Genomic DNA, 11,829 nt, shown 5'->3' with positions numbered 1-11,829 from the left:
TCGGACTCCTTCTGATGTTTCTTCGGAGGTGGGGGAACACCAAACACCTGCGGACCACTTATGTGCAGCCCTGACAATAATGGCAACATTTAACCATTTCAACCTAACAGTAATTTAATAATTGGAGGTGAATTTAATTCAGTATTAGACCCATACTTAGATAAATCCCTCTCCAAAAAGACCACAATGTGTAAAGGTAGCAGCTTATTAGAATGTACATGGATAAAATGAGCATTTGTGATGTCTGGAGAACTTTAAATCCTTCAGGAGGAGAGTACTCTTTCCACTCTTCTGCACATAATGTTTACTCTAGGATTGATTATTTTCTGATAGATGGAAAAATGCTCCCCAGTGTCCATAATGCAACCTATCACAACATCATTATTTCTGATCATTGTCCTGTCACCTGGTCTGTTACACTTGGTAACTTCACTAAAATACATAGGAGCTGGAGATGTGACCCACAATTGCTGAATGATTCAAAATTTCAATAATATAGAAATTCTCAGACCTCTATTTTTTGACATAAACATAAACTACACCTGATTTATTATGGGAACCATTTAAAGCCTATATTTAAAGTATAACATCGTATCAGGCCTCACAGAATAAAAATAATAAACCAGAACAGGTAAAATTAGAAAAAAATTATTCATGATTTGGACACTGACAATGCAAGGGTTCCCTCTTTAGATGAATACAACACTATTTGTGCATTAAAATACAAACTAAATCAGATACTATCCAGTAACATTAATAGAGCGTTCACCTTTGTAAGACAGAAGTATTTTGAATTTGGGGACAAGCTACATAAGCTACTAGCTAGACAGCTAAAGAAGTTAGAAAATGACAGCATGATTCACAAAATTAGATCGTTCAATGGAAACCTTGTCACTTCACACAAAGACATCAATGATAGCTTTAGACAGTTTTATGAATCTCTTTATACTACTCATTCCACTGCCAGGCCTAAAGACATGCAGGACTTTCTAGACAAATGTGACCTCCCTGTGTTGGATCAGGTGGATTGCAAGATCCCTAATGCCAAGATTTCAACTGAAGAAATCTAAATCTATTGGTTTATTAAAAAAATGGTAATGGAACCCCTGGCACAGACAATTCGTACTTATCCTGATATACATGGTTACGACACAACATATACCTCTAATACTATATCGCTCTATGGTGATGACATTTTACTATACATAACAAAACCCCAAACTTCTGTCCCAGCAATTCTCTCTGTTTTTGACAAATTTGGCTTGTAAACGTCAAAATTTGGCTTTTTTGACGTTTACAGGATCAACTGGCCCAGGAATTCGCATGATAAGGTGGGGCCAGGTTTCACAATGAACACACCCGAAACTCTGGCTGATTGGGTCCCACACCCAATTTCACACCTTGGCTCAGGCGATTAGAGGATCATCAGGGGGTCCTTTTGTCCCTCTGTGGGGGGTCACTCCCACTAGGTTTATATCTGGGACTCTCCACCATTTGACCTTAGAACTGAAGAAGCTTCTCGGATGAGAGGTGAAACGTCTTCAAGCAACTTAAAGAAGTCCAGACGCTTTTCTTTGCAAGCTCCTTTGACCATATCTGTGAGTTCAATAAGGATGGTCTTTCTCCTGCAATATCTGCACTTGGTACAAAATATCCCAGTGTTTCATTATTATGCCGTTTATTTGGAATTACAAAACACATAGAATAAAAAAAAGAACATCTCTCTAAACACAGATTTCTTGGAGGACTTGCTCTACCTAATTTTATACATTATTACTAGGCAACAAATTTAAGAATAATTTCTCTCTTGCTGGATGATACAGCCTTACTCCCCAAAGGCCTGCAGATGGGGAATTTGTAAATTAAAAGACTTATATTCAAAGGATACCTTCATGTTGCGGAACCTGCTATACATTTCCCAGAGGTGGGTAGTAACGAGTTACATTTACTCCGTTACTTTTACTTGAGTACATTTGTGAAAAAGAAACGGTACTTTTACTCCGCTGCATAAATTCGACTCGTTAGTTTTTAAAAAATAATTAGTTTAACACATTAGATAACATGCCGCCAGTGGAGTTTCTGGTAACTTTTTTACCAATCAGATGTGGCCATGCAGTCACATGACCAGTTTGAAACTGTGGCAGGCAGAGCCGCCCAAGCGTTTCAAAGTAGCGGACACACAGAAAGAAGAAACACATGAAAACATGGCATAGCCAATTGTCTACGCTAGAGCTGAAGAGGATGAACACCCTTGGCCTCATATACAAAGAATGTTTCGCATAAAAGCAGTAGCCTACAAAAGAACAGCTATGTCTTCAGTGAGAGCTAAAACAAACCAACTTTTCAGTGTGAAAAAAACTCCGCTTGTGTAACTTGAGGAAAGTTTTCTCTAAATATCTTTTTAGCTGTGGTTAGCTGGATGTCAGTCTTATGTTACAGCAGCTGTGTCGAGCTTGATCTGCGAGTCATATTTTCGGCGCTACGTTGTAGTGAGATAAGTTTGTGGGTGTTTTGTGGAGCTTTGGCTGTCCTTTTAACTGCTCACTGGTTAGCTAGCGTAAGCTATAAGCTAACAGCTAGCCTGGTTAATGACGCTAGAGTTCAAAGCGCATGCAAACAGCTTGTCTCTACTGCTTTAACTGTTAAAACAGAAGGCAATACTGTGGCTGACAGGGTTTATTATGTGAAACAGCAGCTTGTTTAGTTTAAACAGTCTGCATTAAGCTGGGCAAACACTGCGATTTTTTTCAGTCACGTTATTCAGCTCCTGCTCAAACTGTACAATTGAATCGCAGGGGTTAAAAGTTCATAGGTCACGATGCAGGGTCTCACACTATACGGCCTGATGCTCTGATGCAACTTGAGTGCTCAAACTGTGTGTCCATAACATGAAGCTTATCATACAAAATCTGTCTCTCGCTCTCCCTCTCTATGTCTTACACACACACACACCCTTTGCTAAATTACTAATGAAAAACATTGAGCAGACAGCTGCAATTGAGCAGCAGTGTCCATCCAACTCTTTTCATGGTTGTTGTAGTCGTGACAATTTTGTGAGGCCACATTGAAAAGCCTCGGATACGGAAGCGTGGTACGGAAGTGTAGAGCTGCAACCCAGGCAAAAGAAAAATAGAAAAGTATATTGTTCTAACAATATACTTTTCAAGTTTGTACAATATACTATCATGTTAGTACAATATACCTTTCACGTTTGAACAATATAATATCACGTTATTACAATATACATAATTATCACGTTCGTACAATATAAATATTATATAGGCTACATCGCAGTTCCAGTCACGCTTCCATCACCGTCTTTCTCGTCTTTTCCCAGAGTAACAGCCAAACAGGAGGATCCATTGGCTAGCACTGCTTAGCCTTGCACGCATTCTTATTTTAAATTTAATCTGGAATTCATTGCAAACTGTTTGTGCGGGTTATGAATGACAGGATTTTGTTTTTCTACAAGAGTTAGTAAAAAACATCTCCAGTGTGATCACATCTTCTTGCCAAACATCTGCAGCTTGACAGTGTATACAGCACTATAATAACCAGACCTAATTCTTTTGAAAACCATACATCTTTCCACAGGTCTCAACTTCATCAGACATCACCTAGACTAAGAGCTGGATGAGGCCAGCACAAACAGCGGCCTAACCGACTAAGATGATGGATCCATGGGGTCAGGAAAGCCAGAAGCAGGGCTGGAGAGGTACCTTTCATGTCCATTCACTGGAGGTGTGGATCTATTGCATGGCGTTCCTCACATCAAGAAGCTGTCGATCAAAATCGACAGCTCTTCATGCATCTGGAGCTTGTGAAGGACTTCTCAGTCATGCAGGACTCCTGTTCACTGCTAAACAGTTACAGCTTCACAGAAAGAACCTCGAGAGCAAACTGCTGCTGAAGCTTAACCATCACCTCACTGAGTGAAGAAATGGCACATTTTTGCTAAATATGCAGAAATAAATGCACACCCATACAATTTATGGTAAACTGAGCTCCCTTGTATGTACATATGTTGAAGATGCCTCATTCTAATGTTTTCTCTGAGGCTGCTGTGCCATTTGGAGCAAAAATGAATACAAAGTTTACAGCATCTCTTGTCACTGGAAATTCTTTGCATTGTTTATGTGTTTATATTATTTACTGTAGGTATTGGTTAAAAAAAAATTATGTTGTGAAAAACTGAAATCTGGAAGTTAGAATTGTTGTACCTTGTTTTGTTGATCTTTTTACATATATTCCTGTTGAAAATACAAAAATCTTTTATATTTATTTATTTTTGTTTGTCTGATAGCATTTATTTAAAAAATAAATCAGTTACTCGCTACTTGAGTAGTCTTTTCACCAAGTACTTTTTTAATCTTACTTGAGTAACTTTTCACTTTTACTTGAGTAATAATATTTTAAAGTAATGCTACTCTTACTTGAGTACAATTTTTGGATACTCGACCCACCTCTGATATTTCCATAGGTAAAGCCACAGTTCTTACACAAGATAATATGGTGTTAAAAAGCATGGTCATTATTTGGCACAAAGTCAGGTGCCTGGAAGGATATGATAATTGTTTCTCCCTTCTTACTCCCATTCATGAAAATTCTGACTTCTTACCTGGTCTTTGGGCTGGTTTTGGACTCGGCATCCAATTCTATTTGGGAGAAGAAGTTTAAACTCTTACATAGGCTTTATATTACACCCGAGAAGAGGCACACAATGTTTCCAGCTTTGTGAAATCTCTGAAACAAATGTCAGTCTGCTGTTGGTTCTTTTTTTCCCCCATTGTCTGTGGACCTGTCCTGTTATTCTACAGTTTTGGAGATCACTCATAGACAAGTTATACATCATATTTAATTGCTGACTGCATCTGGGTCCAAGGACTTGCTTGTTAGGACTAAATGATGAGCTACCTGCCAACTTCCACAGAAAAGATCAGTGTAACCCGGATCAGAGTGCAATCTGTTTTACTAGATTTTAGTCATTTCCTACACTCTTCCTGCCATTGAACATTCCATGGTGTCCTGGGTGTGCATTCCTGGAATGCACACCAAGCCTTTGCAGCCTGCTAAAGATCACACATCCTATCACTACACAATTGATTATACACCTCTAAGCATATATGGTTAAATATTTCTAAGCATAAATGACAATCAACAATACAAAACCTAACAACCATCTTTAAGTACAGCTGACTCTGACATTATGTTCATGAACTGTTTATCTTCTACAGACATTTCTGCACGCTCATTACACTGGTTCTCCACAAAATCTTGATTATACTGTTTAACCAGCATTTCTTCTAAACTACTTATAGAAATGCAGTTTACCTGGACAAAACTAGCATCATGCTCATCCTTTTCACTACCCTGATTGAGTGGCCCATTGACAACCCAACCAAGCTGATTTAGCACAGCATAGGGTCCATTACCCTCACTGTTAATGATTCTCCAAGGTTCTAGTGCTTTGGAGAATTTACACCAATAAGCAGCCCAATGCCAGCATTTATCAGTGTCAACTCAACATCTTTTAAGTAAGGCCATTTTCTTAAGTCTTCTTCTTTAGTGACCGGAATAGCCTTTTGAGTGTACACATCAGGCAACCTCAAATACTCATTCTGTTTTAAAGCAGCTACTTCCATACCAAAAAGTTTATAGCTACTTACTGGCCTTTCCTGACCCATAGTCTTTAACATGATTTCCACTTTCTTTCCAGATGCATTTAACTGCATCATCAACGCCTCAGTGCAAAAAGTTGCAGAGCTGCCAGGATCAAGAAAGGCATATGTCTCAACAACCTTCATCCCATTTTCCAACTTCACTTTTACTGGAATAACTGACAAGGCACATTCATTAGCCCCGGCCCCAGTATGGCTACCAAAGTTCAAAGAAACAAGAGCATTTGAGACTAATTATTCTTTACAGACAGCTTTAGTTGCTTGCCACTGCCGTTGTTTTGAGTCTATGTGGAGAACAGTAGGGTGATTTTTATTACAGGTGTGGCACGTCAAACGATGTGGACAAGATTTACTTATATGGCCTCTCTGTAAGCAACCAAAGCATAAACCTTTACTCTTAAGGAATGTCACCGTTTCTTTGTTGGCTTTTAGTTTGAATGAGTCACATACGTCCAAAAAATGATTTTGGTTACAAAACAAGCACCGAGTTTGATCCAACCCTTTATCTTCATGGCTTATTTGAATACGTTCCAGTTTGTGTTTGTCATTGTTCTGTTCTGAAACTACAGCAACAGAAGTAGCAAAGCTACTGCTTTTAGTTTTAAACGGTGCCTTTGAAGCCATCTTTTCTTTTGTGTTTTGACTCTCTCCAAAAACAGGATCTAATGCAGCTCTTGTTTGCTTTTCAAGAAAATCAAGAAGATCTTTAAATCTTGCTCTGCGATTGCACTTTTCTGTTATATCAATGACTATTATTCGCCATTTATCACGAAGTCTAAAAGGCAACTTTGAAACAAGAATCCTCATATTGGTTGAATTTTCCAGCTCATCAAGAAACCCGGCTTCATCCATTGTGTTGAAGCAGCTTCTTAGAAAGAATGTGTAAGCACGTAATGCTGAAGCATCATCAGACTTTAAAACTGACCCGTTGAGAGCCTTGTCTATAAATGCAGATGTTATCTTTGCTCTGTTATCAAAATTCCACTCAAGCTGCTTTTTTGCCTCAACATAAGCTTTCTGTGGACTCATGTGCATGCAACTTCTCACTAAAATTCTGGGCTGTCCTGTAGTAAACTGTTCTAAATAATAAAGCCTATCCTGCATGTTATCAGTCTTAGTTTCTATTCCTTGCTCAAACGCCTTAAGAAAGGATCTAAAATGCAAAGGATCACCACCAAAAACAGGAATTTCTTCTGCTGGAAGCAGTGACAACCTCTGTTGTTTTACAAGCATCTCAGTAATCTCATTTTTCTTTCTCATGATCTCTGTTAGGGCACTGCTGTGGACATCAACCTGAGAAGAGATTGGCCTTGGGCTTTCCCCTTCTGGTTTAACCTTAGCAGGTGCATGTGTCTCTAGGGGCATTGGCAAAGGTGAATGAACTAAAGGGGCTTTCTTTGTTCTTGAAGCCTTTTTGAACTGTAGCAGCAGGTATGAACTCAGTAGATGTTCCAGAAGGAGCTGTAATCCTGCCTTCTGATTCAACCTCAGGTGAAAATTTGCATTTTTGCATCTGCCAAAACCAACTTAGTTCTTAGAGCCAATGCTTCTTTTCTTGCTTTTAATTGAACTTCTTCCAGTTCGAGCGCATGTTTTTCTTCCAGTGCGTCCACCTCCACTTTCAAAGCGGCTCTTTCCAACTCAGCTTCCATCAGCGCCATTGAAGCTGCACGCGAGCTTTTACTCCTTAAACTTAAGGCTGCAGTAACATTACTGGGCGCTTTACTAGAGCCCTTGCTGACAGGTTTAGCAACTCATTCAGAAATCATGTCGCTCATTTCTTACTTGTGAGACACTGTCAGGCTGCGCAATGTCACTGTCATGAGATGCTGCCTTTGATTCAACATTAGAGGCTGCAACTTCATCCTTTTGTGGATCACGGTCTGCATTTATCCAAGTGTCGATTTCATGCAGAAATTCTTTAAAACCGATCAGCTTAGGTTCATACCAATCGCTGTGATCTGTTTCCTTTTCATCATCGTTCAGCAATTTTTGAACTGAAGTCTGTAAGTCCATAAACTCTCCCAAGTAATCATTAAATGTTTTCATGTGTTCATCTATGGAAGCTTTTGATTCTCCAGCATCAATGAGAGCATTAATGTCATTTCGTTTTTTTGTCAGAACGCCAAGTTTCGCTCTGCATTTTTTAATCAAATTAAAAAGCTCTCTTTCTTGTTCCTCCATTTTAACCACAAAATTCGTTTCACAAGGTCCAAAAGATAATTGCTTAATATAAATGTTTCAGAATGTGACAGGTGAGACCTGGAGACTTGGGACCGCCCCTGGTGGGCGGAGCGGGTCTTTGCTCCTTTCATAAGCGCAGGTGTGGGCAGTTGGGTATTCCTCTGTAAACCTGAAGCTGCGAGTGCTTGGTCCGAGTTGGGCAAGTTGGTGTTTTTTAACGCCTGTCTATGAAAGTCTGATACGGGTCCTCCCCTAAACTTCTGTTAGAACGGTGGGAAACATTGCTCCCGTGAGAACGGTATAGTGGACTTCATTGCCACTGACCCACATTTATTAGGGTGTGACACGAACTTGTGGACAGAGTACCGAGCTGCTGCTTTGCCAGGTGGATTTCTGGCTGCGGGCAAAGGACCCGACACATCAGTGTGTTTTAATTTGTTTTAACCTGGTGTAAGTCGACAGACTGACTGCTGCGGCTGTCGATGGTTTTGGTTTTTTGTTTTAATCTTTTCTGTATCAGTAGGCACCACAGATATTGATTCTTTTAGTATTTTAACCCCTTTTTATATATATATATATATATATACATACATATATATATATATATATATATATATATATATATATATATATATATATATATATAAACACCCAGCACGCCCCTGCGGGCGGTTTATCCTTCAAGCTCGGGTCCTCTACCAGAGGCCTGGGAGCTTGAGGGTCCTGCGCAGTATCTTAGCTGTTCCCAGGACTGCGCTCTTCTGGACAGAGATCTCCGATGTTGTTCCTGGGATCTGCTGGAGCCACTCGCCTAGCTTGGGAGTCACCGCACCTAGTGCTCCGATTACCACGGGGACCACCATTACCTTCACCCTCCACATCCTCTCGAGCTCTTCTCTGAGCCCTTGGTATTTCTCCAGCTTCTCGTGTTCCTTCTTCCTGATATTGCTGTCATTCGGAACCGCTACATCGATCACTACGGCCATCTTCTTCTGTTTGTCTACCACCACTATGTCCGGTTGGTTAGCCACCACCATTTTGTCCGTCTGTATCTGGAAGTCCCACAGGATCTTAGCTCGGTCATTCTCCACCACCCTTGGGGGCATCTCCCATTTTGACCTCGGGACTTCCAGGTTATACTCGGCACAGATGTTCCTGTACACTATGCCGGCCACTTGGTTATGGCGTTCCATGTATGCCTTGCCTGCTAGCATCTTGCACCCTGCTGTTATGTGCTGGATTGTCTCTGGGGCATCTTTACACAGCCTGCACCTGGGGTCTTGCCTGGTGTGATAGACCCCAGCCTCTATGGATCTTGTGCTCAGAGCTTGTTCTTGTGCTGCCATGATTAGTGCCTCTGTGCTGTCTTTCAGTCCAGCCTTGTCCAGCCACTGGTAGGATTTCTGGATATCAGCCACCTCCTCTATCTGCCGGTGGTACATACCGTGCAGGGGCCTGTCCTTCCATGATGGTTCCTCGTCTCCCTCCTCTTTCTTGGGTTTCTGCTGCCTGAGGTATTCACTGAGCACTCGGTCAGTTGGGGCCATCTTCCTAATGTATTCTTGGATGTTCGTTGTCTCATCCTGGACTGTGGTGCTGACACTCACCAGTCCCCGGCCCCCTTCCTTCCGCTTAGCGTACAGCCTCAGGGTGCTGGATTTGGGGTGAAACCCTCCATGCATGGTAAGGAGCTTTCTTGTCTTTATGTCAGTGGCTTCTATCTCCTCCTTTGGCCAGCCTATTACCCCAGCAGGGTACCTGATCACGGGCAGGGCGTACGTGTTGATGGCCCGGATCTTGTTCTTACCATTCAGCTGACTCCTCAGGACTTGCCTGACCCTCTGCAGGTACTTGGTGGTTGCAGCTTTTCTAGCGGCCTCTTCATGGTTCCCATTCGCCTGTGGGATCCCCAAGTACTTGTAACTGTCCTCTATGTCTGCAATGTTGCCTTCTGGTAGTTCAATCCCCTCAGTTCTGACTACCTTCCCTCTCTTTGTTACCATCCGACTACACTTCTCCAGTCCGAACGACATTCCAATGTCATTGCTGTATAGCCTGGTAGTGTGGATCAGTGAATCGATGTCTCGTTCACTCTTGGCATACAGCTTGATGTCATCCATGTACAGGAGGTGGCTGACAACTGCTCCGTTCTGTAGTCGGTATCCGTAGCCAGTCTTGTTAATGATCTCACTATATATATATATATATATATATATATATATATGTATATATATATATACATATATATGAAATACCAAGGGCTCAGAGAAGAGCTCGAGAGGATGTGGAGGGTGAAGGTAACGGTGGTCCCCGTGGTAATCGGAGCACTAGGTGCGGTGACTCCCAAGCTAGGCGAGTGGCTCCAGCAGATCCCGGGAATAACATCGGAGATCTCTGTCCAGAAGAGCGCAGTCCTGGGAACAGCTAAGATACTGCGCAGGACCCTCAAGCTCCCAGGCCTCTGGTAGAGGACCCGAGCTTGAAGGATAAACCGCCCGCAGGGGCGTGCTGGGTGTTTTTTTTTTCATATATATATATATATACACACACACACACATATATATATTAGGGGTGCAACGATATTCGTATCGATATTGAACCGTTCGATACAGTGCTTTCGGTTCGGTACGCATATGTATCGAACAATACAACATTTGTAATTTATTTTATCAATTTTCCTTCTGACGATGCTGTCTGTGTTGAGCGCTCAGTGAATCTGTGTTCGACTACTCCGCCTAGGCTGCACTGTCGAGCGCAGATCCACTGAGCGCTCAACACAGACAGCATAGTCAGAAGGAAGAGCGCAGGGCAAGCTAGCGAGACAGAAGTTAAGCTCTACTTGCAACAGGCAAATTGAACCTCATTCAGATCTGGCGTTTGGAATTATTTTGGTTTTCATGTGACGTATGACCCTGAAGGTAAGCGAGTCATGGACTAAAGTAAAACAGTATGTTGGATGTGCCATGCAATGCTCAATTACATTGGTGTGAACTAGTGTGTTAGCGCAGTTAGCTCGTTAACGTGTTGGCCGTCTAGCCCCATGCACGGAGCGATCGGCGGTAGCTCGTTAACGGAGATTTGCCGTGTTGTGGCGTTAAGGTCATTTCAACGAGATTAACCTGAAAGCACTAGTGGGAACACAACGAATATGACTGCACATTTACACCGACATCATCCTAGTGCAAAGACAAGTGGAAGCAGACAAAAAAAAGCAAGCATGCTACTAACTTTAGCCGAGTCATTTAGACAGCTGTTAGCACATGATTCTCCTTATGCTGCTGAGAATATAGCCCAGAAGAAGCGGATAGTATAGCTTTTATTTTGGAAAGAGCCATTTCTCTGTAATAAACTCTCTTTTCCAAAGATGAGTGATTCCTCAATCAGATACAGGGCTCGCAATATCGCTAGCCCGACGTCCTGGAGCTAGCGATTTTTTTCAGTCGGGCTACCAAAATCTTTCTCTTCCCTGCCCGTCGGGCTATTGTAGGAAAAATATATGTCAATGCTTTTGCATTCTTTCAGAAATGTAGCTGGGTAATTATGTCATTGGCATCGGTGAGCCACTGTCAATATGTGACATATTGAAGTCGCGTTTGAATTTGCGCTTGTTTTTTTGCTTTCACTTTGCAATCGTGCGAACTGTGTATAGAGAGCGACAGCACTGATCTGTGAGTGATGATAATTTGTGCACCAATTCCTCTGACATCGTCTTATTAATCGTTAGCTTACTATGCAAACATGACAAGTGAAATCTCCCGCAGCTTACACATGTGAGAGGTTGATCGCGCAGAGAATCGCTGAGCTTATGTGAGTGAGCGTGTAAAAGCATTTCAGTTCTGCTGAGCCAAATAAGACAGGTCAGGGTGAAGAAGTGACAGCCAAAGAAAAGCTTACCACAAAACGGAGAAGTTATGACAAATCAGACTATAAGGCAAAAAGAAAGTGCAGCTTTATGGTTTCATGGACA

Source organism: Maylandia zebra, linkage group LG15, assembly GCF_041146795.1.
Source record: "Maylandia zebra isolate NMK-2024a linkage group LG15, Mzebra_GT3a, whole genome shotgun sequence".
In the NCBI taxonomy this organism is placed as follows: Eukaryota; Metazoa; Chordata; class Actinopteri; order Cichliformes; family Cichlidae; genus Maylandia; species Maylandia zebra.
The sequence above is the reverse complement of the archived record's forward strand: the minus strand, read 5'-3'. Positions refer to the sequence as shown.